Source organism: Thermobia domestica, chromosome 6 (genome assembly GCF_964235325.1).
Source record: "Thermobia domestica chromosome 6, izTheDome1.hap1.1, whole genome shotgun sequence".
NCBI classification, from domain to species: Eukaryota; Metazoa; Arthropoda; class Insecta; order Zygentoma; family Lepismatidae; genus Thermobia; species Thermobia domestica.
Window position 1 is genome coordinate 217840669 of NC_137459.1, and position 27586 is coordinate 217868254.

General features: G+C 36.5%; 1 protein-coding gene across 6 annotated transcripts in view; it reads left to right on the top strand.

The window, feature by feature from the left end:
• Positions 1 to 27586, top strand: part of Cdc14 (cell division cycle protein 14) — a 1408510-nt gene that overhangs the window by 760866 nt on the left and 620058 nt on the right. The gene's annotated exons all lie outside the window — the stretch shown is intronic.

Consider the following 27586-nt stretch of genomic DNA (forward strand, 5'->3'; position numbering starts at 1 on the left):
CCAGTCAAGACGAGACATTTTACAAGCTATCTCGTGTCCAAAACATTTGCCTCGTATTATCTTCGATGTCACAAAGCGCGTCTCGTCTCTTTCTCGAGACATGTCTTATCTCGTGCGCATTCGTTAACACTTGGAAAGGATTATCTTTCTACTCAAAGCATTGTTGTTATAATGGTTGCATATTTATGATAATTGCTGTCCACATACAGTCCTTTCAGTTGAATTTATTATTATTATTATTATTATTATTATTATTATTATTATTATTATTATTATTATTGAAATTGCAACATCTAGTTTAACGTTGGACGATTATGCACCTACGCTAAGGGAGAATGATGATGAATGAAATGGTGAAATGAAGAATGTGGGAGGAAAATGGAAAATCTCAGGAAAACACATACCCATGCACACGGTATTTGTCCACCTCAAATTTCACTTGGCACGAAGTGGAATCGAGCCACGGACCCCCTGCACCAAAGGTCCCTGCAATGCTTTAATAATAATAATAATAATAATAATAATAATAATAATAATAATAATAATAATTGAAGCGAGCTTAACGAGTTTCAACCGTATGACTCAACCAACGTTTGGGTGCCTGTTCGTTCGTCTGCTCCTCTCATAAAAGACATTTCATTTTAATGAAACTAGTAAGCGCCTTCTTTGAGCTCTGCGAAGTAACTATTGCTTGGAATATGAATCTGCAAAACATAAGAGGTAAAATTAACCAAATGGTGCAAGTTTCCACTCATATATACAAAACAATTTTGCAATATCAACTACGTGAATCTTGTCCCATAAAGAAGCCGAAACCCCTACACCGAAGAGCCCTCCGAGATTTGATCATTGTCCACACGGACTGAAATTGTCATTTGAAGCCAAGACTTTAATATGAAGCCAATAATTTCTTTAAAATAGACGGAAAATTCGGAAGTTATAAACATGTTAATATTTATGCCTTTTCTCATAAGGGGGCCGTATTAGCCTACACTGAAGAGCCCCACGAGATTTGATCATTGACCACTTGGACTGAAGTTCTCATTTGAAACCGAAACTTTAATATGAAGCCAATAATTAAACTTTTACTCGATTTAAACTGACTGGGTTCCGGTTCACCCCACTATTGTTTAGTTTAGTTAAGTGGTAATTTGTGACAGCTTCACATCATCAAAAGAATGTTTCACTTCCCCGCCCCTCCCCTCCCCCAGGAGTTCGTGCTGGATCCACCACTGGAATCAATAGACACTCTTCCTATTCTTTTTGTCACCCTTGATTGTGTAGGGGCTCCCTCGTACAAATAAAGAAGCGGTAATATTACAATCAAGGGGCGCTATATATTTGGTATTTTTTTAGTTACCTACCCCTAACCGCACAGGGCCATCTTTCGTAGAATAAAAAATATTACGTGATATTCCAATCATGAAAGGGGAGAGGATGCTGTAAATATATTTCTTATTCATTTTGTCTGTCCTGCTTATCAAAAATTACTTTCTGTTGGAAGGGTACTGAAATGAGAAGGGCAAAATAAACAGTCGTACCCCCTCCTACATGGTTGCTCAAATAAGTACTAAAGCAAGCATTTTAAACTAAGATATTTAAGATTTAAACTAGGAAACTAAGATATCCTTACATTATGTAAGGATGGCATATTCAGGATTATTATTATTATTATTATTATTATTATTATTATTATTATTATTATTATTATTATTATTTGAATGTTTTTGGAGCACCGAAATTTTGTGAGACGAACAATGATATGTAGAGGTTTCAGATGGGTGGTCATAGGGGAGGAAAAACCAGGATTTTTCTCTGTCTGACTCTCTAACGTAAAGATTATGTGCTGAAGGTAAGAAGCATCATCATTCTACAATAGGTTGCTTTTACGTAGAATATCAATTACTTTAGTTCTCCTCCTTCGGTTTACTTACCTTATGTAGTAAATTCAAAACAATTTCAATTCAATACAAATACATTGTAAAACTTTTCCGTAATTAAACATCTAGGAAAAATTAAACATTTAATAGGGACATCTATTATCAAAATATCCAAACACGTAGATAGAAGACTACTAGTGAGAAATATTGTGAAACTTTATAAAATTCTCCAAATTAAAATTAACATTTACTGGGAAACATTCGTTATGCGCCAGCGAGCATATGGTGAGCAGTGAGCACAGGGGAAATAATTACGAAACTGTTTGCAAACAAAATTAGGGACGCTAATGCAAGTGCGACAACGGCATTTTTTTCTTTTTTTGGTATCGTCATGAATTTTACACATACGTTACAATTTGATTCTTTCCCACATAAAAAAATAAATAAAATAACCGTAATGTAGTGATAAAAATGACAACGGCACTTCCATGGGATCGAACCCGCTACCTTCAGCATACAGACTCGCTGCTTTAACTAACTGAGCTATTTGTTTTTTTTTTTTTTACGTGAACTGAGCCTGTTCCGGTAAAGTCGATATTTCATTACGACCGTGCTACCAATTCGTCCTTTTCCATAGATAATTTCCACTATTTGCTCTATCTTTATGTTAATACTTAGCATATATTCATATATTTGGAGTTTGCAGATAATGCATATAATAAGACATACTAGAAATATTCGTTAAAAGTTTAGTTTGTAGATTTAATCCACATTTCTCTCAATGACATAGATGTCGTTGCTTCGTGTTGAAATGCAGAATTCCCTCGTGTTCTTGAAAATTTCCCACTTTAGCAGAGTTGGTAATTCTCGAGATTTCTGTCGATTTAATGTTTTTTGCTTCTAATTTATTTATTTTAAGCTAATATCTAACACAAATATTAAAAACGGGTTTGTTATTAACCTGTCCTGCTGGGGAAACCTTCCGACATTTCGAACATATAAAGAAAACGGAGATATTTTCAAAAAACTTCAAAATAAAGAGACGCGTCATTTATTTTGCTCATGGTAGTACAACTACTGTTCCTGCTTACACTATTACTACTACTACTAATTTCGAATTTGAATTTAACAAATCTTCTACGTCGTAGTTTCAGTGTGTAACGTAAAGGAACTCTCTATTGTGAGCGGATTGGGCCGAAGCAGCGTATCTTGGTTGGCAGAACAAGGCCACTTCGAGTGTAGTTCCAGACGTCCAGTATCTGTCTGTCACATTGCGTTGTCTGTTGGCAATCAAGTCAACATGGACCGTCTGAAGGAAGTAAAAGAAAAGCTTGCAAATAAACAATTAGAGTTAACTGAAAAGCTACAAGGACGAAGTAAAGCATTTTGTTGGACAAAGTTTTTAGTTGTAGTTGACTCTGAAGGTGGTAGTGAACAAGGGTTCGTGTTCTGTAGAAAGATTTTAGGGTACACGCATATGGTGCCAACTCTCTCCAGTGACCCTTCAAGGATCATTGCGTCCATGCCAAGAAGCGTTCGCCATTGTTATCCGTGCCAAAGGTGGACACACTGACAATTATGTAGGTAGTCATAATGGTCTGGCTGATGTGTGCGTATATTTTAACTCGTATATTTTGTCTCGACTCGAATTTCGAGACGTCTCGTCTCGAAATTCGAGTCGAGTCATGACAGAGACTGTCGAGTCGAGACAGAAACATATTTTCGAGTTGAGACACGAGTCGAGACAACATTTTGAAGAGACGAGTCGAGACAGGCTTAAATCTCGACTCGACTCGACTCGTGCGCATTCCTAGTGCTACCTTTGGTATTTATTTTATTTTAACGTTGCAATATTTACATGTTGCACTTTCTGCCGAAGTCTGTTTAGTAAAATGTTTCCAAGTTTGACTTCTTCCCATTTCAAAATATAGTGAATTGTCTGAAAACTGATGTAAATTGTAACAAAATCTTCTGTTTAGCTCCTCTTCGAAACTTAATGTTAGCTTCACATTGAAAATATTTATTTTATTCTTACAAAATAAACTTTACTATTTTCTCATATACAAATGAAATATCTTTTAGATAAGGCCCTTCTAATCGCAGGAATACTAGACAAAACAAACTCTTTATTAATAGTAGTTTCTGACTCACTAGAGTCCAACCATCAACAAATGTAATAATGAATATCTTCCATTTCTCATTCAGTCACCTTCTTTTAGATATAAAATGTACTTTTTTTTTTTTTTTTTTTTTTTACAATTGCAAACATAATATAGAGTCACAATGACTCAATTTAATGGCATGTATAAATATTATAATGTATTACGAATGTTTATTAAAATGTCATACATTGAAGCTTATACACACCACGTTCTTGATAAAGTTATTAGAACCCATTACATGTCAATAGAGGCATCTTAGGAAGAAGGGCAATGATGAATACGACATTACATTAGTAGAATCGCTTTTGGTGTTCTTTTAGGTATTTCATTGCAACCACAACATTGGCCTGCACCACCAGATGTAGAAAGAGTAGAAACAACATTTTGGATTTTTTTTCCAGTGATTATATAACAAAGTTAAGAAAAAAGACGATAATAGTGAAATGAAGAAAGTAGGAGGAACCGGAGATAACTAGAGAAAACTACATAATGTTTGTCCACAAGGTGCACTAGCTGGAAGCTTGGATCATAGCAGGGTCCTCCCCACCCCCCAAAAAAAACAAAAAAAAAAAAAACACGCTAGATAAGTGTGTTTAAGTCTGATGAAGATATGGTTATAGTATTGAAACTTCACATCTTATACAGTGTTTTTACTAAAAAGTGTTGTACCTTGTTACGACTATTGACTTAAATATAAAATATGATTACAAGGTCTAAAGGTGGTTTATTTAACGTTAGAAATATTCTTTTAACTTATTGTTGTGCATGTTAAGGAGATGCAAAGAATTTTCACCGATGCAAAATTAAACATCACTTTCATTACTGCTTACAGTAACTGTATACATATACTTAATTTTCAACTTAACCGGTGGTTTTCATTTGATAACACTAGTTAACAAATTTAAACTTTTTGTTTGTTACATGAGAAAAATCACCTGATCTTAAAGGAACTTTTTGCGCTGAATTCGAATATGCACTCGGTTTCTCTCCATCACGTACAGTTTTCCCTAACAGAGGGATTTTCGGGAAATTCCCCTCAAAAATTTCCCCTTTTCAGATATTTTATTCCCCTAGCTCCTGTCCCCTTACATATAGTAACATAGAAATTATACCTAAGTATACCTTGATTTATATTCAATAAACCCTAAAAGTTTCGTAAAAATCGCTTTGTTCTTTCTAGAGAAATAAATATATTTGTATGTATACTGTGTGCAGTGTTTATTGCACCTGATAGTAATGCTTTCAGATCTCCTGAGTTGGGGTAAAAACGATTTGCTTTATTACTACAAACACAGACATAAAAATGAATATTTACAGTAGTCAACAACACACTTGTATTGCTGTCTGTAAATTAGAAACGTGTATAAAAATAGAATGTACTTCCAACGTATATATTTTTTTAAACGTACAGTATATGTATATCTTAATACATATATATACAATTCCTTACGTTCCAGAAGAATGGAGGTTATTTATCGACGCGTCAAAGGTCAGCCTTAAAGCTGTCCTTTTACATAATGGAAATAAAAAACCTTCTATACCACTTGCGCACTCAGTGAAGATTAAAGAATCCTATGACACCATGTCAACTTTGCTAAATCTTATAAATTACAAGGACCATTGTTGGCAAATATGTTGTGATCTCAAGGTAGTTGGTATTTTATTAGGACTGCAGTGCGGTTACACGAAGTACCAATGTTTTTTATGTTTATGGGATAGCCGAGCTGATGACAAACATTATGAAGTGAAGGAATGGGAACCTAGAGTGAATTACGTACCTGGATAATGCAACGTCAAATACACTCCTTTGGTAGATCCTAATAAGATATTACTACCGCCACTTCATATCAAGTTAGGACTTATGAGAAACTTTGTCAAAGCCATGGACACATCTGGTGAAGGTTTCAAGTATTTGCGAGATAAGTTCCCTAACCTGAGTGATGCTAAGATTTCAGCGGGAGTGTTTATTGGTCCCCAAATTAGGAAATTAATGCTTGATGATAGCTTTGACAGCAAGTTAAACAGTGCTGAGCTAGCTGCCTGGACAGCATTTAAGTGTGTTGTGCGCAACTTTCTGGGCAATAACAAAGCTGAGAGTTACACAGAAATCGTACAGGACATGATACAGAAATACAAAGAGTTGGGTTGTAGGATGTCTTTAAAAATCCACTTTTTGCACTCCCACCTCAGCTTCTTTCCTGCTAACCTAGGTGCTCTCAGCGACGAACAGGGGGAAAGATTCCACCAAGATATAATGGCAATGGAGAAAAGGTACCAGGGACGATGGGATCCTTCAATGATGGGGACTATTGTTGGGGTCTTGTTAGAGAATGCAACATTTCTTACAAAAGAAGGAAGTAGTGTACGTTTTTGTAACCCAATGGAAGTTTCATATATTGTGATAGTTTTGATTGTCTTTTCATGACCTTTTGGTACATTTGTATTATTGTTTATTGTAAATTGTCACACTTGTAAATTATATTGTATTATATTTTATATATGTGTTTGTGGTAATAAAGCAAAACGTTTTACCTTAACTTAAGAGATCTGAAAGCATTACTGTAAGGTGCAATAAACAGTACACACAGTATACATACAAACATATTTATTTCTCTAGAAAGAATAAAGCGATTATTACGAAACTTGGAGGGTTTGTTAAATATGAATCAAAGTATACTTAGGTATAATTTCTTTGTTAGTATATGCAAGGGGACAAGATCTTGGGGTGTAAAATAAACGAAAAGGGAAATTTTTGAGGGATTTTCCCGAAAATCCATCTGTTACGGGAAAATCGTACGTGATGGAGAAAAACCGAGTGCATATTCGAATTCAGCGCAAAAAGTTCCTTTAAGAACAGGTATTTCCTTTTATGTAACATAACCTTTGTTAACTAGTGTAATCAGACAAAAGTGCCTCGGGTAAGCGCACATTATAATTACACATGAGACTGGATTTGAGACAGGTCTAGTGCCTAGGAGATGTCTGCTACACAGAAGGTTCTGGGTTCGATTCCCAATGGGAGAGATTTTAAGTTTAAGCGCATTGCGGTGGTTCGGATCCCACCTCAAACTGTAGGTCCAAGTTATATATAGCCTCGGTGCTGGAAAGAAACGCTAAACACTAATAATGAACTAATTAGATGCATGCTTCTAGGATCAAACATTTATAGAGGATTTTTGATAGGCGTTCAGCACCCATAGAATTTTTCGCTGGAATTTATTTCGGAATTTATCCACTCTGATGCCGATCGATGCAGAGGAGAAAATGGTTGTCACCTAAATTTAGCTTAACCAATGAATATCACTATTTAATTGCACGAATCACTCTTAAAACGGTAGTTACGATCAATCCAACCCACTTTCCCTCTACTGTTTGTATCAGGCGCATACGCAGCAATTTCTTTCTAGAGGTGGGGGGGGCAATTTCTATTTGAGGATAAAGAATTTTAAAATTTGTAAAATCGCCCCTAAAATTAGACCAAATTTACAGAAAAGCAGCTTGGGGAGGGGTTGGGGAGCTGAGTCCGGACCACCAGAACCTATCACCTGTGTATGTCCCTGGTTTGTATTTTATTGGTTAAACTAGCTGAAATGCCCGTCCTCCGAACGGGGAGATCAGGTTTATAAAAATATTTCAACTCTCAACTACCCTAACAATATACATTGCAATAATTGATTACACGGTTCATCGCGACTATACATGTCATCCTCGATGTGACCTCGAAGGGTTGATAGGGGTTTCTTAGCCACATTTGGACAGAAACGCCATCGGGTATGGCATCATTCATCTCCACAACCCCGAAAACCATGGATTCCAAACAAATAACGCTCTTTTTCGATTATTTGTACGTCATTCCCCCTGTGACTCCCCTAGGGATGGTAGGGGTATCTGACTTCCACTAAGACTGAAACGCTATCTGGATTGTCACCATTTATCTCCGTGACCCCGAAAACTGAGAATTCGACACTAATACCAGTCATTTTCGATTATTTGTATATGTCATCCCCCTGTGACCCTCTTGGGGATGGTAGGTATATCTCACCCCTACAACATTTTTTCCTAGTTATAAGTAATATGTGTACCAAATTTCGTTAAAATTGCTCCGAGCGTTCAAGAGTTATGCTAGACAATATATAGATACATACAGACAGACCTACGTACATTATTATTGTTATTATTTTTACATATCATCCTCCTGCGACCCTCCTGAGGATGAAAGGAGTATCTTTCGCCCATAGTGTTTGTTTACTCACTTGAAGTAATACGTGTACCAAGTTTGGTTGAAATTGCTCCAGACATTCGAGTTATGCTCTAAAATACATACATACATACATACATACATACATACATACATCCTTTTTATACGAATAGATAATGCCTTAACAAGTTTGATGTTTTCAATCTGCGTGCAGTACAACCTCGTTTATCCGTCTCTCGTTCACCCGGATCTCGGGATAATTCAAACCGGATTTGTAGAAACTTTTTAAAATTTAATGTTCACATAGATAATTTTTAACTATGATAGCAAGAACGTAACGTAAGTACGACAAACATTTTCTTTTTGTTTTGATTAAATGTACAGTTCGTGTATAGATTTCACATTAAATTATGGTGATACTGTACATAAAATGATTCTTATTGAGTTTTAGAAAGCTTTACTCACAAGACTTTGAAGTGAATTGACTCAGGATTTGTTTTGCTTATTATCCATATTATCAGGATTATTCGGATTTTCAATTTTCCAGATTGCCTTTGGTCCCAGATAGTCTTGATAAACGTGGATGTACTGTATATATATAAAAAAAGACGTATGTATAAACGTATGCAGACCCTATGTGTAAGTGTGTATATGATCTAGCATAACTCTTGAACGCCTTGAGCAATTTCAACCAAACTTGGTACAAGTATTACTTACAGTGAGGAAACAAACACTATGGGCGAAAGATACCCCTTTCATCCCTAGGAGGGTTACAGGAGGTTGATATGTAAAAAATAATGTATGTAGATGTGTCTGTGTATATCTATATATTGTTTAGCATAACTCTGGAACGCCCGGAGCAATTTTAACGAAACTTGGTACACATATTACTTATAATCAGGAAAAACTATTGTAGGGGTGAGATACATCTATCATCCCCAAGCGGGTCACAGGGGGATGCCATATACAAATAATCGAAAATGACTGGTATTAGTGTCGAATTCTTACACTACTGTTCGGGGTCATGGAGATGAATGGTGACTTCCAATGCCATTACCATAAAATATGGCCCCCACTGGTATGGGAAGTGAGGGGGAATTAAAAATAAAAAGTCACGGTGAGTATGACATGAACAAAGAATAGATTCAGTCGAGATAAACCGGGTAATCAATCGTTGAAATGAGCATTATATGGGGAGTTGGGGGATTCAAATATTTTTCACAAACTTCGTCATACTGTACGAAGAACTTGCATTTTAGCTAATATATATAATATCATAGTCAACCATTGTTAACACACTGCTGGATGAAGGTCTTTCCAACTCTTTTCCACAACAACCTATCTTCCATTTTCACTTCCTCTTCTGAATGGCTTGTAGTAGGTGCATACACTTGAATCACTTGTAGTGTGTATCTCTGGGAAAGTTTGACTACAAGCCTTGCTACTCGACTAGATATACTATCTACCTCAAGGACCTTGTTTTTCAATTTTTCGTTGATAAGAAATCCAACTCCGACGGTCTTGCCACATTCTGATCCTCTGTAGTAGAATAAATGTCCGTTCTTCAATTCGATTAATTCTTCTTTTCTTCTTACTTCGCTCAATCCGACGATGTCCCAGTTGACTTTCTGTACCTCTTCTTCCAGCTCCTGGAATCTTGCTTCTGAAGCCAGGGATCTTGCATTGTATGTAGACATGGTCAGTTTTAATAGCAACCTAGTCCGTAACTCCGGGGATTCTTCGCACCCTCTGCCTGCATGTGGTTCTGAACGTTGCCTTGCCCAGACACAGTTCGGCTTCCGGAGAATGAGGATCTTGGCTTATTGTGTCCTATCATGATTGTTTAAACAAGTTGAAGGTATTTGGCAAAAATCACCGTGCCGGCGAGGCATGTTGGTGATAGCCCTCCGTGTTCGCCTTCCTATCATTAGGGAAACCTGTAAGATTCACCGTGGACAGGAAGTTACCAGTCTGCACCACTAGGAGGTACCGATAGTCGACGACGTATGGAAACGGCCGGGCTAGCCACTTATGTCCTAATTCTCAGCGTGCGGGTCTCCTCCTGGTTTACTACTAGACACCATTTTAAATATATATATATATATATATATATATATATATATATATATATATATATATATATATATATATATATATTAGGGTGGTCCTTAACAGATAATTTATGAAATGTTAAACTCTTACCTCATCATTTTATTCTCTGTGATGAAAACCGTCTACACGCAAAATTTAAGAAAGGTTGGAAAATTTTAAACCGTGCCGCACACACCTTGAAATTTATCATTACTGTCCAATATTACGCATCGGTGAAATAAGACGAAATGCGCTGCCTACAATAAAATGGAAAATACTCTTAATGTGGTATTTATTTGAAGCTATAAGAAAATGTAATATTGTGTAATGTGTAATGACTGCATTGTTCAATGTTCATTATTGACCCACCTTATCCCGTCGATGCTTCTTCACGTCCGTGAACTTGCGCTGGTGCTCTTCCACAACTTGCAGCACGTATTGCTTTTGCTCTTCATCCTTTGTAAGTATGCAGTTGAACTCCTGCATCAACGCAACCCCCGTTTCGCGAAGTCGTTCACAACTTTTAGCTTTTGCACGAATTCTCTACCAGCATTATAGTCAGGTCTGGTTTCCCATTCTTCCGGGTTGAATGCAAGAAAATTGCTTGGAATCTCCAAAATTTCGAAAAAGCGACGAGATGCTTTTGTAACAAAGTTAGTGACCGCCTTTTCGCCTAAGTTTTGTAATTCTGGTTCAACGTTGATCCTCTTCATCACATCCCCTGAGCTCTCATTCCCAGATAATGCTTGAACCATCTGTCTTTTCAACAAGACAGCTATACTCGGATCAAAGAACGCGAGAGAGGCCAGTACTTCACTTAAGTACCACATGTGACGGGAGAAGGCTGTGATCGCTGCTTTAGAAATATGCTTGTCCTCATATGAAATAAGTTGCTTCAAAAGCGAAAGATCATTGGAAGGAGCAGCTGCAGCAAGAGGGGCCTGAATGTACACTTTGACGGAAAACAAAGCGAATCTCTGCATAGCCGTGAGCTCTCTCTTATTCATAGAGAACTGAGAGCGGAAAAGTCAAATTTTGATAGCGTATATGACTCTCGCCATCCACCTTGCTGTATGGAGTGCTCCCGGCTTATAGAACTGTATCCCTCTATGAGGAGAACCTCCCAGGTATATTATTGCCAGGTCAAGCATCTCCCGGTAGTCGTCACGAGATTGGGTGTTGATGAGCTGATTCTGGCAAAAATCAATTATGAGTTTTTTCTCATTAACTTCTTCCTCGATCGGTAGATAATCTTCATAATTTATATTCTTCCACGCCTGCTGGAAACGTTGGAAGATTGCGATGTTGGGGCCTAATGAGTAGTTATGACATTTGGTGAAGACCGCACCTGCGATGATCTCCATTATGTGGTGTCTGCATGCTAGATGGAGTAACTCTCTTCCTAACTTATTTTCTATCAGAGTGCAAGTTCCGCTCTTTTTTCCAGTATTGCTGACGGTTGTATCGAAGCACAATCCTCGCACTTTGTCAATTAAATTCCACTCTTTCAAGCATCCCATCACTGCATTTGTCATAGCTAAGCCAAAACCTGTACCTGAAGGAATAATAGGAGCACCTAGTAACTTGTTTACTTCTCCCCCAGACACAAGCACTGCAATGCGGTCAATTTTATCCTTGCCAGTTACAGCTGGTAAGATCTTTTCATCAAAGTGTACAATGAGGGGGATATCCGGGGAGAAAGATTCTTTCATAACGTCAGCTGTTGTCTTGCGATTTTGCATTCTCTTCCTGCGTATTGTGCTTCGATCAAGTGCCAGTTCGTCGACGTCTTGGCCAAGGCTGGAAGCAGCAGCAGACCGAATATGGACAGCATCGCGTTCACTCACTTTCGTACGGTCCAAGGCAGCTGCCAAAGCCGGTGTAACAATGGATTTCGTTCCTCGTTTCTTTCTTTTCTGTTCAAAAAGCGCTGTTCCTTTCTCCTCATCGTCGTCTTCAGTACTGCTACTGGAGGAACCTAGTTCAGCTAAGGCGTTCAGCCCCTTACTACCTTTTTCCTCTTTCTGTTTCCTTTCTCTGAATCGTTGATACTTTTCTCCTCTTCCTTTCTTTTGGTCTTCCTGGTCAGCCAACTCCTTCCTTCCTCTCTCTGGGCCAACAGAAACTCTCTATCCTCTTCAATTCTAATCATTTGAAGGCATTTGCATGTGCAATATCAAAGAGATTTTCCAAATCCGCTTTAAAATCTGTTTCCATTTTTACCTGTGATCTGATCGTCGGGATTTGCTTTTCTGAAGAGTTCGCCAATTCTCATACTCTTTCTGAACCTTCGGGATTATGTTATATGATACCATGATGGGTATTCGAGCCGTCTCCCAGAATTTCAGCACCTCGTTGGCCACATAGGTGTAGGCGTCTCTCGGTATATGGCCGTCTTTTCGAATTAGAAAAAACAAACGTCAAAGGACATCGCCTTTGGAAGGAAGTTTCCTACCACCAATCGAGCTAATTGGTTTTCCGATTAGCCAAACCTCCGTATTTCTCCGCGTGTTTGTGCCTGCTGTTGGCTCCTTGGTGGTCATTTCAGTATTGTATAAAAGATCACTAACTCAGTGGCCCAATTATATGTAATGTAAACGTTTATTTTACACAATTAAACCTTTTACCACTACGACAAAATTATAAGGAAACCCTTCTAATATTAAACAAGAACAACAACTTTGCTGCCATGAGTATTACCGGTAATAGTCATTTCGGAATCACTAATATACAGTGAGTATCACCGGTGATACTCATATAAGCAACATTAGGGTATACACCCTTTTTATGTTCGACATGCAATCACAGTTTCAGTCGTATCAAGATTGGTATCTGAACAATCTATACTACATGCAACGTGGCTGCCACATATCGTCAATTTTTTTTTGAAATTTCGGGATTCGCTTACCTGTTATTTGCTTTGTTTTATTCTCTGCTTCTGGGCCAATGCTAACATTTTAGCGCGAATAAATGGAGGGAACAAGTGTTTTAAGCGGTATTTTTTCTGTTAATTAGGTTATAAATAACACGATTCTACAAAAGTGTCCAGTGATCACATACCCATCTAAACCTCAGAAGGACTTCCCAATTTCAGGGTCGATGCGGCACGGTTTAAAATTGTGTAAAGAAGTTAAAATTTTGTTTACTTACGTTTTTCATAAGAGAGAACATATTTAGGGGGTAAGACTCGGGATAATTTAACAACAAAAATTTTCTTGTATACAAGGACCACCCTAATATATATATATATATATATATATATATATATATATATATATATATATATATATATATATATATATATATATATATATACCGGGTGATTCAATAAGAACGCACAAGGCCTATATCACAGCTAATACTGCACGTAGAGCCTTCAAAGAAAAATTTGCAATGCCAAATCGTATGTGTAGAATGCAATAAAAATAGTAGCAAGACCAGTGGCGTCTCGTGAATACCTCCAACGGGGGGCAACTTCAAAATTTGCAATGGAAAGTGGTATAACTGTTGGAATCGTTTAAAAGGACACTAAATGTCATGCAACTTTTAGAGGAAAAACTTTGTCGTATCCTTTCCCATTTAGCCGCTAGAGGCATTGTTGCAGACTTGTACTGACTACCCGTAGCAGGCCTTTATCTCAGCTAATAATGCACATAGAGCCGTCAAACAAAAAATTGAACTACCAAATCGTATGTGTAGATTGGAATAAAAATAGTAGCGATACCAGTGGCGTATCGTGAATATCTCCAACGGGGGTCATCTGCAAAAATTTACATGGAAACAGGGGTTGGTTATGCCTCCATTGAAACAAGCGCACAATGGGAGAAACGTCGAGAGAAAACACCCTCGCACCATCTGACTTTCACCTAGTGCGACCGTGTTGCTGCGAACGAGGAAGAAATATGCCAAGGTGTTTCCTCGCAACGTTTCTCCCATTGTGATTACAGAAAAACAAAGAGAGGGAAGGAAGCGAAACCTTGCATGAAGCAACTGTAGGAAGGGGGACACCTAGCCACGTATTGCCTAATATCACCGGACGGAAAGTGTTGCCAACTCAACACAAAGTTGTATTTTTTGAATACCACTACGTTAAGTTATTACAAATTTTAAGTCTACATACAAATCGAAAACAAACATTACCACTTTTATTGTTCAGTGTTGCAAATTAATTATGCTATAATATCACAAAAATCCAGAAACTTCCCAATTTTGGAGGTCTCTACAACAGTGATGACGCAAGTGAGACGGATGGTGCATCGCACATCGAAAGCACCTTAGTGTCGAATACTATGGTCAGCATATGATGTATTTCTATCAAACAGAAGAAAAAAGCTACAAGGAATTCAAAACTTGACTTCTTGCAAAGGGCTTTATTTCAAAAAAGAGCTAAGTATCACATCTAATTATGTAGATTATTTTCAAAAGATGTAATGATCATACTGCCGTTTACAGCAATTTGATATTTTACACTGTTTAAAAGATAAGATAATGAATGTTAAAGTTGGCAATACTGCTAAAAGTCGTGAAATTAGGAGAATATGTGGTAATCACAACTACCAAAAACTGTTGGTCAAGTGTCAAAGGTGCGAAAACAAAGCAATGATCGCTTTATAAATTTCTTGCATTGCGTCATTTTAAAAAGTATTGCCAACTGTAACATGTATATATGGTAATTTCCAAGAGGTCGGGCGCCCCGAAAATATAACCTCAGTGAAGAAAGGGGCCAGTCACTTCAGCAAATAACAAGAACAGTCATTTTTAACAGTTATAAATTCATCAAACTTAACACATAATTATAAGCAAATTATCTCTCATTGCCTTAGAGCATGTGCGATTTATTCAACTTTTACATCATATGTCTCTCCGGTCTTCACAAAATAACCAACTTTTTAAAAATATAGGGGAGACCGGGGCTGGTTGGCGAACTTTTCATTCTTATTTTTTTTAATGAGCAGATTGTGCACTGTATTGCAATGTAATGGATGTGTACGGACAGACCAATGTTTCCTCTAATAAATTCAATTTTTGTTTTTGTTTTGTTGCTTACAGTTTTGTTGAAATAAATTTTTTCTTTCTTTTAAAACGGAGTATGCCAACCGACCCCTACTAAGGAGCTGGTGTGCTGATATTGTGGGGCTAGTTGGCATACTTTTAAATATACCAAAACACACAAAAATTGGATTTATTAGAAATAAACGCTATTTTTCTAAATTCTATTATATATATATATTGCAATGAAGTAGGCTATTTGAAGTTTGAAATGACTTTTATTCACAACTTTTAAAAGAATCAGCATTATGAAATATGAAAACTTCTTTCTTTCACTCTAGCTTCGTTGTCATGACATTGAAAGCTACAAGATTATCAAACCGCATCAGTTTTAGTATGATTTGGTGTAGGTTAATTCTTCATATTATGTCAAAGTGTAATTAAAATAACTGAACTATCAAGAAAAGTAGTTTATTTCCCGCTGTTTACAAAGTAGCTAAGAGAAACTAAGATATGTTTTAGCTGAATTATCGAGAAATGCAGTTTATTTCCTACTTTCCACAAAGAAAGAAAAAGCAATAGCTAGGCCTCTATTTTTTAAACAAAAGACCACAAAAATATTCTTGATCCTGAGAATTAGGCCTATTCAGAAAATTCAGAGTCCGGCATACAGTCTTATCTCGATTTCTAAATTTTGACAGTAATCCAATACGTGCATGCTATTCTATAACATTGAAGTAAAAGATTGGTAGAACTGTAAACTATATAATAAAACAAACAATGTAACAATAAAAATAAAATGAAATAAAATTTCACACGAGGTTGTTTGGCGCACTTGCCAACCAACCTCAAATGCTATACGCCAACTAACCCCAAGCCCATGTTGTGCGACAAAGTCGTAATTACTCAGCAATTGTTTGGCGTTTACGTTTTATTGTTTGAATATCCATAAAAACAAAGTTCAGATCTAACTAACGCTATATTACTTACCTGTGTACTCCAAGTAGTGACGATTCTGTAATGTTGTAACAGAGAACTGAAAAAAATACTTCAGACTAGCAAAAACACTCTTTATCTAATAGACGCCATAATCCGCAAGTTACAAATTCAATATAAAAGTGGAAGCTGCATCCATAGGTCGCTCTTTTATGACAGCAGCAACAGCTCATTATGTTAATTAATGAAGGAGTTATATGCAGTTCGTCAACCAGCCCTTCTGCCAACCAGCCCCTGTCTTCCCCACTAAGTAAATGTTAATGTTATTGTAAATGGTTACCTCGTTCAAATCCTCAAATATTTGGGCGATGATTTGATTACTTTCTATTAATTACTCTTAGTTTCTAGCTTGTTATTCATAAATACTTTCTTTCTGTGTGCTTTTTATTAGATTATCCAGTTATTTGATGATAATACAGAGTTGGGTGTTTTCCGTTTGGCAGATTTGTCAATTGGAAGATTTGTTCATTTTCACGATTGGCGCATTTGGTCATTTTCGCGTTTGGCAAATTTGGTAATTGGCGGATTTGTCAATTGGCAGATTTGTTCATTCTCGCGATTGGCTCATTTAGTCATTTTCGTGTTTAGCGCAGTTGGTAATTGGCGGATTTGTCAATTGGCAGACTTGTCGATTGGCTGATTTGCCCATTTTCACAATTGGCACATTTGGTCATTTTCGCGTTTGGCGCATTTGGTAATTGGCAGATTTGTCCGGGTCCCAAAATAACGGCAGCAATTTCCTGATTACTTAACCATCTAAATGAAGTTTTCACTTAGAGCCATCCAGTCGATTCGCGTTGCCTAGGACTAAAATAAATTAAGGGTCAATAATGAAGATGAGACTCCCATATCAAACATGGAGAGACATGTGGATCGGAGATATTTCTTTGTTTGAACTTTGATTTTTTCAAATCCATGATGGGAAATTATATTATGAGTAGAATTATATACCTCTAAAGTTGCAATCACACTTAATTGTTCGCATACTTCCACAAAACATAGAAACACAAAATTTCGCATACTAGTTTTTCATGTGATGTGAGTAACGAGAAAATTCCGATATCTTGAAAAGTGCAACATTTTCCATGTAAATGAAGTGTCGAAATTTTTCGTCGTTTCGAAATGATGGTTTTTATTGTAGTTGCACCCATCATAGAAACGTCATATTTTGTCAGGCAGTGAGGCTAAGAACATAGTTTGTGCTAGGAAAAAGAGCATTAAAATTCGTTTTCGTTTGGAGGCAGACATCGAGAAAATGTGAAATTTTTAATGGCTGTTCCTAGAATTTCAAAATTTCGAGCTCATGTTTATTCTGATGCATAGTCTCCGAATACGTGCTTAAACTCGAAAGAAATAGTCATCTTCGGTGTAAGAAAGTGCTAGGATAGTTTTATAGGTGCGACTATTTCTGGACAACTTGTAGATATAGTTCAAACACGAAATTGCGTTCAAATGTGTAGATTGCAGCGTAAGTACGGAGAAAATTAGGACATGTTGAAAAATTCGCCATCTTCGATACAATATGGCGGCTCAAAAATTTTAACAATGAAAATTGTAAATTGTGCTGAAGGTAGGTAAGTCAGGTCTTGCTATATTATTAAAGATGATGTGTAGTTTAAGTGAAGAAACAAATCATTGGAGAAGTCCCCATCTTGAATGCAAAATTGTCATATTTTTGAATTGCCTTCATTTGGCCTGTTATGTGGTATGTTGAGGGTAATAGAACAAACACAAATCAACGTAGTAAGTTGGCTCTGAGGTTAAGCGTCTGCTTTCTAAGTAGCAGGTCTGGGTTCGATTCCCAGGCAAACCTTGTTTTATATTCCGTTTTTTTCTTATCACCGTTGCTTCGTTTTAGCAAAATAGTTTCTGTTGGTATTGCGTGAACAAATTATTTTCTTTATTACAGACAGACGGAAAGGATATATTTATACGGTAACTTTTGAGGTGGTCTCGAAACTAAGCAGTATGTTCGTGTGAAGCTTCGAGACGATACTCAAGTATTTAGAAACATACATATGTAGCTTTGGAGATGGGTCATCACCAGTGTTTCTTTCAGAAACAATGTTCCGGGGGATCACAGTTAGTATTCCCAGGGACACTGCTGATAATATTCTATCTATTATTCTATTATACACGTATTATTTGGTCTCCTGCGGGGGCACTCTAAGAGTCCCAAGGAGGCAGTGTACATCCCAAAAAATTTTTGGAAAAAACATTGAGCATCACTTCTACGATATAGTATCCAGACGAGACAAAAATACATTTTGTCTCGCGAGAATAGTGTGTCCTTTAAACCGGAAATGATTGCAAACAATCTCCCTTTTTATACTCCTCGTTTAGATACATGCATATACCAAGTTAGAAGTCTATACCACAACTGAAAAAGTATAAGATTATAAATTACAAGAATAAATATACTGAGAGACTGCAAGAAATTTTCCAGTAAATATGAAGTATTTCAAAAAGTCTTGCTGCAGGTAAAATGTACTACTATGCCGAAGGTTTCCATTATAAGTGGCTTTTCTACATTAGAGTGCAAAAGTAGTGTTCACTCAAATGCTATGGACAAAAATTTAAAAAAATTTCCAACAATATTCATATTTGTAAATTACCTAGTAAATTGTAGTCTTCATTGTAAATACAAGAATAAATATGCAGAAAGCCTTAAATATTTTCACACTCTTATATCACAGATACGAGTTACTTTTCCTGCAGGTAATATGTACAATTAACAACAACGGCATTATTATAATACATTGTACTAAAATACACTGCAAAATATAATATGTAAAAAATGCTACGAATAAATGTTTAAAAGGCTGCAAAATTCACATTTGTACACAGTGTGTTTCCGGAAAATGCAAGGTTTAATAGGTAGGTTATTGCAAGACAGTGTCCGCTGTTTATGTTTCAGAAAATAAATTCTGTTATTGTCTCTAATATGTGTAGATGTGCGCAAAGTGCACATAATAAGCCATGTACATGATTGCCAGAGTGGAAGTAGTAATCGAGTTCTTTCTATTAAATGGTGTGTTTGCTGTTCAAAGTTAAATGGAAGAATTAATACCGGTTGAATTGAAGTATGTGTTGGTAACAGGTGTCTGCTGTAAAGGGAAGTGAATTCTTCAAGGAATAGTTTTCTAGAAGTTGACACCCCATGGTAAAGCCATGACCGAGAGTCTGGGGTTGGAGCCCCCAGCGAGCTTTAGCGATTTTTCGAATAGTATACGATCGTAAAAATATCTTTCAAAACGATCGTTTATAGCAAAATACTTTGACTCAAAGAATAAATTACAAGCAATAAACTTGTTACTTTTCCTGAAGAGTCTGTCTTGAATGAGACGGAGGCTCTCGAGCGTAGTGCTTCGAACGATTGCCTCACTTGTTCTACCTTCCCGTGGGGCAGCATTGATTCGACTTTATCCTAAACGGATTATTCAGAAGTCAAATTCGGAAGATGTTCCCCATTCATACAAAATACTCTTGGTCGATTACAATCTGCCTCACTTGTGAGGGTACAACCCTATGCCGTAAGCGTCGGTGGACCGATAGGCCACTTGCGACATATCGCCAAAAATTGGCTGTCCCGCAGCGACGATCGGCGGTGGTCCCACTTCCGTTTTGAAAATTATACCACCAGCGGCAGAGAAGAGACGGAACGCCAACGAACCACAAAATTATTCCCCTAAAATACGTTAAATCGCCTATATGCGTAATTTGTTTCCATTAAGGTGAGTCAAAAACATTTTTAAAAAAGTAAAAAAGGTGCCTTGAGCTGGGCGCGACCACCAACCTTAGGGTTACTAGTTGCGTGTACTTCCCAATTCAAATGCTGAGGCGATCATGAAGACATAGCTTGTAGAGTGATAAATCGTTGACGTCTTTTTAATAATTCTAATCAGAGTGCTCCTTTAACCGTGAATATTTGATGATAACTGTTTGGAATCAGATCAAATGCACTCGCCATGTAATTTTATGGCAAAATGGCAAGCATCTATTTACTTTTTCTTCATAGTTCTCCCATATTCACTTGCTAGTCATCGGTGACAGTTGCCATCTAAATTCATACAATTATACGCACCCATCTCAAGATCTTTCACTTCGTGATGTAAAAGCAGGAGTTACTCTTGACCCCCGAAGCTCAAGTATTGTCCTTATAATAAAAAATCGTCAGGGAAAAATAATATATAATAATATCTGCATGCACATCACTGGCGATAGTTCGTGTTGGTCCCTTAGCGATTTTCCGTGACAAATCAAAGGAGCGCGGATCAAAATGAAGTCCTCGCTGTTACGCGGTGGTAACTTCAATACCCCCAATTCTAGATATTTGCTTCGACTCGACGAATCCCTGCCACTAATGGCACACTAGCGACAATCCCTCGACGCGTCGTAATATCGATGATCGCCATTTACCGGCAAGTAGCCCACTAGCTGTTGGTTTGTTTATTTATTAGCTTCCCCATCTCGTAAACGTCGCCAACAAATAAATCTAAAACCTTATAAAAAGTTTTCCCAAAATTTTCATCTAGCAAAATCTTTTGTTGGTATTCCAGAACTGTAAATTCACCTTTATTCATAATTTAATTCTACCGTATTTTTGATATGAGAGTGATATGTAACACAGGTTACTAATACTTCTTCTTCTTCTTCTTCTTTTTTTTTCTTTTTTTTTTTTTGCTTTAGTCAGATTTAGCAGTTTTACTTAACAGTCAGTCAATTTGGATCTGTGATTTCAGAGTTTTAGAGATTTCCTTAAATTTTTCATTTCTACAAAAGTTTGCAACTAACAGCATTAACGTATCTCTTTCGATATTTCCATAGGTAATGGCTTGGTCACTCCCAATATATTTCACAGAATCAACTATTTACGGTTTCTTTCTCCATTAATCCGAACTACATTAAATATCCAACAACTCTGTGCATTTTCCCTTAACCCCTTGGGGATCCTATGGTACAATTTGTACCATACGCATTTTTCATGGTACTCCCATGCGCAAAAAATATTGCGCGTATACTGTAACTCACGATTTTTCGCAATTATTCCATTTTCCTTATGTTTATGGGTAAAATTAAGTTATTAGTATGTGGAGATAATAGAAAGCAATCCATCTAAGGAGATATTTCCAAAAAATATAATAAAATAATAAAAATATAAGCAAAAAACAAAATTATGTTCGGTTTTGTGTATACTGGCAATAATGTTTTCGAGGGTTTTTTTGCAGTAGCACAGCACGATTGCAGAGGGAATAACTTTAGTTGAATCAAGGAACTGGAAAGTGGACTAATATATTGCATTACTATTATTTAAATCTAGGGTGTAAATTGTCTACCAAATATAAATTAGCTTCTGTAACCAAGATGTTATACGGAAGTATAGAAACAAAGAGAAAAACTGTTGTCTTAAGTTTGGAAGTGACATGCTCTATAGCCATGAGCATTTATTTGTTAAGAAAAAGACAGGCAACAACAGGTAGTCTGTGTGGTCAAGTGGGTAGAGTGGCGGACTAGTAATTCTTATATTGTTTTGACACCAGATCGAATCCCATGCGATCCCATCCAATTTTTTCTTTAAAAAACATTGTAGAAAGTGTATAATTTTTATGTTAATAAGAACCGAAACAATATAATAATGAAATAAGTTTTTGTTTTTTCTGATGACGTATTTATTTAGAATTAGTGTATGCTGTTGTATAGCTTCTTTTATCATCCTCTTTTCTTGAAAAAAAATTGTCTCCAATAAAGTATGAAAAATATATATAGACAGAAACAGACATCTTAGTATCAAACGTGATTAATCGTGATGAATTAAACAAGTTTCCCGTTGTTAAAAAAGAAAACTATAGAAAATTATTGAATTTGGTCTTTAGGTTTTTAGCATGCTATATATATTCTTTATAAGACTATACTTTATAAGGGAAGATGTGCGATCATACCCACAAATTTAGCTAGTGAGTGAAAGATGTTTTCGGCACAAATATTTTACAGGTTTAGGTGCATGAAACACCAATACGCCATGGTCTCGACCTTCGTTTATTCCACATTATTATCCGACATATCATAGCAGGTAAAAAGCAGCATCAATTGGCAAGAAGAACTGCAAGTTGTGGTCTGTTTTCGATGCTCCGGACTCGATCGCCTAGCACGCCCGTCTATACCATGACTCATACGTTTATCATTCAGTGCAGGCACGTATCCAGCTTTTCTTTTCGGAGGGGGCCCAACACGAATTCTCGTAAGCATGTAATTCTAATGTTTCAAAAATATCAATAATAATAATAATAATAATAATAATAATAATAATAATAATAATAATAATAATATTAATAATGATAATAATAATAATAATAATAATGCAACAGCTCTGTATTTCTCTTAAACGTTTCTTACTTTTCATTTATGAACCGGTCAAACTGCATTGTAACACAAACGAAATCAAAAAATATTTTCTGGAGACATGTAAGGAAAACTGTCTGCTACGTATATCACATAAAAAAAAATAGCAAATGGCTATGAGTGTATCGTTTTAATACAGTAATGTTATAAACAAAACGGAAACGATATTATAATCCCATTTAAAAGTGTGCTTTAATTCCACCTGGTTTCAATGGCATTACGGTATATTCTTACAAGTAACACTCCGATTTTGATAAAATTTGGCAGGTAGATACTACACATAAAATAAACGAATACATGTTTCTTTTTTCTGCGGAAAAACGATTTTAGGGGGCAAAAGCTCCCACCCAAAATTTTGAAAATTGACGCCCGAAAGGCAAAAACAAGTGGACCAAAGTGAACGAAATTGTGCACAGATATGGCAGACGTAAAATGAAGGAATACGTGTTTTGTATTTTCCTGGAAAAAACGGTTAGGTGGGGCACAGACTCCTCCAAACCTTTGATCACGAAATATCAAAAGTGCTAGTAACAATATGTCAGATGTGTGTAAAGGACGAAGAATTCCAACGACACTTTGTGTATATACGATACGCAAAAACTAAACAAATACCTGTTTTTTTTATTTTCTGGCGAAAAAATGGCTTTTGGGGGCAAAAGCCCCCATCCAAAATTTTGAATGTTGATGCCCGAAAGGTAAGAAAAAGTGAATCTAAATGAAAGAAATTGTGCCCAAATATTGTAGACGTAAAATGAGGGAATACGGGTTTTGTATTTTCCTGGAAAAAAGAAAAGAAAAACGTTGGGTGGGACACAGACCCCTCCAAAACTTTGATCGTGAAATATCAAAAGTGCTAATAACAGTATGTCAGAAGTGCCCAAATTTACATGAATAATTGGAACGACACATTGTGTAGGGACAATACACAAAAAACAAACGAATACGGTTTTTTTCTGCGAAAAAATGGTTTTAGAGAGAAGAATTCCCCACCCAAAATTTTGAAATTTAAGGCCAAAAAGGCAACAAGAATTGCACCGAATTGGATGAAATCGTGCACACATATTCTAGACGTAAATTGAGGTAATTGTGTTTCGTATTTTCCTGAAAAAAAAAAAAAAAACGGTTGAGTGGGGCACGGATCTTCTTAGTTGGTTATTACGAAATATCAAAAGTGCAAATAAGTATACGTCAGAAGTTCCTAAAAGTATGGAGAATTGCAACGAAACTTCGTATAGGGACAATTTGCAAAACAATAAATGAAATGTGTTTTAATTTGTACGGAAAAACAGTGTTGGAGCCTAGAGCCACTCCGAAAAGAAAAATATTACCGTAAAAGTGCAGGAAGGAGTGGACCGAAGCAAATGAAATTGTGTGTAGATATTGTATAGACTATGTAAAATAAGGACTTTCGTGTTTTTAAGATGTCCCTATCAATTTTGGCACATCAACAGCAAACAGGAAATTAATCGGCACGTGTTTTTGTTTATGCGGAAAATCATTGTAAGGGTTAAAGTTGCCTCGTGAAATACTATAAAATACGCTATACTGTTTGTGATTGTTGTTGATCTGCCAAATTTGAATAAATCTGATGGAGACACTTGTGAAACAGGAGAGGCTTTATTTATCATATCCAATATCTATAGACAATTTCATTGGCTTCGGTCCACTCCTTCCGACACTCAACACCACGGTCCACTCAACAGTATTTTTCTATTCAGGAAAATACGAAACACGTATTCCCTCATCTTACCTCTACAACATTTGTGAACAATTTCATTCAGTTCGGTCGATTTCTTCTTCCCTTTCGGGCGTCAAATTTCAAAATTCTGGGTAGGACCTTTTGCCCCCTAAGACCGTTTTTTTTTCACAGGAAATAAAAAAAAGCCGTATTGGTTTATTTTTTGCTTATTGTCCTAACACAAAGTTTTGTTCCAATTCTTCATGTAAATTTGGGCACTTCTGACATACTGTTATTAGCACTTTTGTTATTTCATGATCAAAGGTTTGGAGGAGTCTGTGCCCCACCTAAACGTTTTTTCCAGGAAAATACGAAACCCATATTCCCTCATTTTTCGTCTAAAATATCTATGCACAATTTCATTCACTTCGGTTCACTTTTTCTTACCTTTCAGGTGTCAACTTTCAAAATTTTGGGTGGGGGCTTTTTCCCCTAGAACCGTTTTTCCGCAGAAAATAAACAAAAACCGTATTCGTTTATTTTTTGCGTATTGTTCATACACAAAGTGTCGTTGCAATTCTTCATGTCCTTTACACACATCTTACATGTTACTAGCACTTTTGATATTTCATGATCAAAGGTTTGGAGGTGTCTGTGCCCCACCTAAACGTTTTTTCCAGGAAAATACAAAATACGTATTCCCTAATTTTACGTCTGCAATATCTGTGCACAATTTCGTTCACTTTGGTCCACTTGTTTTTGCCTTTCGGGCGTCAACTTTCAAAATTTTGGGTGAGGGCTTTTGCCCCCCTAAAACCGTTTTTCCGCAAAAAATAAAAAAGCACTTATTTGTTTACTTTATGTGTAGTATCTACCTGCCAAATTTTATCAAAATCGGAGTGTTACACTGGGGAAGTGTTACTTGTTAGAATTATAACAACAACGCATTGCCCACAGTTTGAACACTGACTCAAAGTAATCTGATATAAAAGAACCTCAAAAAGAAAAAAGTAGGTTTATTAAAAAGTGTTTGAGGTTTGGAAAGGGACAGCTTCCAGGACCTCACGCTGGATACGTCCCTGAGTCAATGCATTATATTTGTTTCTTGCAAAACATGATTATTAGATGAGTAATATGTAAAATTATATCATAGTTTGACTTTTAATAGGTCTTTCCTTAACACACCCATATTATCCGGCATTCTGCATGTCTGTTTTATGTCGGATAAAAGAAACTCTACTGTATTTCCAAAGATAGCATATACAGAGGGGCTAGCGGTCTGCACGGGCCGGAATTTTTAGAACGGACCCTGCCCGTCCCCTTTAATTTATAATCTATAGGCATTAGCGGATTAAGGGCGGAGCCAATGGAGCCCAGGCTTCGGGACCCCAAGCTCAGAGGGCTCTTTAAAATCCCTCTGTTTAACAGTAAAATATAGTAATCAACTTATATTATAGGCTCCAGACCGATGCTAATTTTTTTCCGCTCGTTACGCTCGCGGTATCGCTAGATTTAAGTCTTTCCATCAGCAGCATTTAACTGTTAATAATGAATGCAATTATTTAATTGTTAATAATGGATTTAACTAAACTAATTATTGTAAACTTGGAGCACATTCAAATATTACAGCATAGTTTTCGGATAGTTGCATAAACCTATGAGGCTGTGGAAGGCAGCAAAGAAAATTTATGCACTGGAACTATTCTTAACATAGGGCCCCCTTAAAATAGTCGGCTCTAGGTCCCCAAAAGCCTTAATCCGCCCATGTCTATAAGCAATATTTCACGAAAAGCATGTATTTTTTAACAAATGTGTTTGTAATCAAGTTTTCATAAAGTAGTCCCTTTCTCCTTTAAGCAATTTCAGAGGCCACGGTGTTTCAGTGGTAGAGCGTTCTCCTCTTGTGCATGGAGTCCTTGGTTCGATCTATGCTCGCGCAAAGTGAACCTTGTGCTGGACACTGTGTGCGTGAGTTTTCTCGGGGTTCTCCCGTTTTATCCCACTTTCTTCATTCGACCATTTCATTCATTTCTTATCATCACTGTCTCCTTTAGCCTAGCCGGCATAACGTGGGACGTAAAACTTAAAGGCTTCATTTCAAATCATTTCAATCAAAAAACAGTTGTAGGAAGTATGTAATTTCGAATAAAACAAACTACTATATACAATTCTGAGTATATTATTCTTTTATGAAATTCTTGCGAACCTTATTTCTAAATCGAAGGGTAAGAAGACTAAATTCACTCTCTTATTGTTATAGATCCATTTCAATTGAAGCAGTTGGAATAGTTGGAAAAAATTAAAAAGCCATACCCTATATTCCTGTGTGGCACAATTGGTATAACGCGGCACACTGGTGTGTCTAGCAAAGTGAACAGTGTGACGCAAACTGTTTCCTATTATTTGCAAGAATATTTGTCGAGTTTCTGTTATTTATTATTATTATTATTATTATTATTATTATTATCAACGATTCTTCCATGGACAGCTGTCTGTATACGGTTAAGCAACCACAAGTATCACATTGAGGGATAATGCAAAAGTCTATTTGCTTGTATATTCTATCGGGAATAACTGCATCCGTCTAGAAAGCTAGGACTAACAACAAAGGGATCCGATGTTCTGACCGCACACCGCCCCAAATCGTGAGTGCTACAAGTTCTCTTCTACGCCTTAGCACAATAAGGGCTGTTGCGTTAAGGGAGAGAGAGAAACAACTTAATTCCATTGCAGTTATATGCTTATTAAATGTTAACTTAAGTTTATAAATTATGTAAATGATCGTATCGTTTTCTGTTTATTATTATTATTATTATTATTATTATTATTATTATTATTATTATTATTATTATTATTATTATTATTATTATTATTATACATTTCTTAATAGGTTGATTCCATACACACGGCTCTCCTGTGCAGCAGAACGTGATGATTTTCCATACGCAAACAATGTAGATATTCCAAGTTTGTTGTGTTTGTTTTATAGGTGTGTATGTAATTAGATACATATGGCGTAGAAATCAAAATTTAATATCCATGCCACGTATATGCAAAACCATACACAAAGAAATTTATGAACAAAGACATTGAGTTTCAGTTTATCGTCTCGTTCAGCAACGAAGCTATATGAGACTTCGGCCTACTGATTAACGTGGACTCTAAACCACGTGAGCTCTCGCCGGGAATCGAA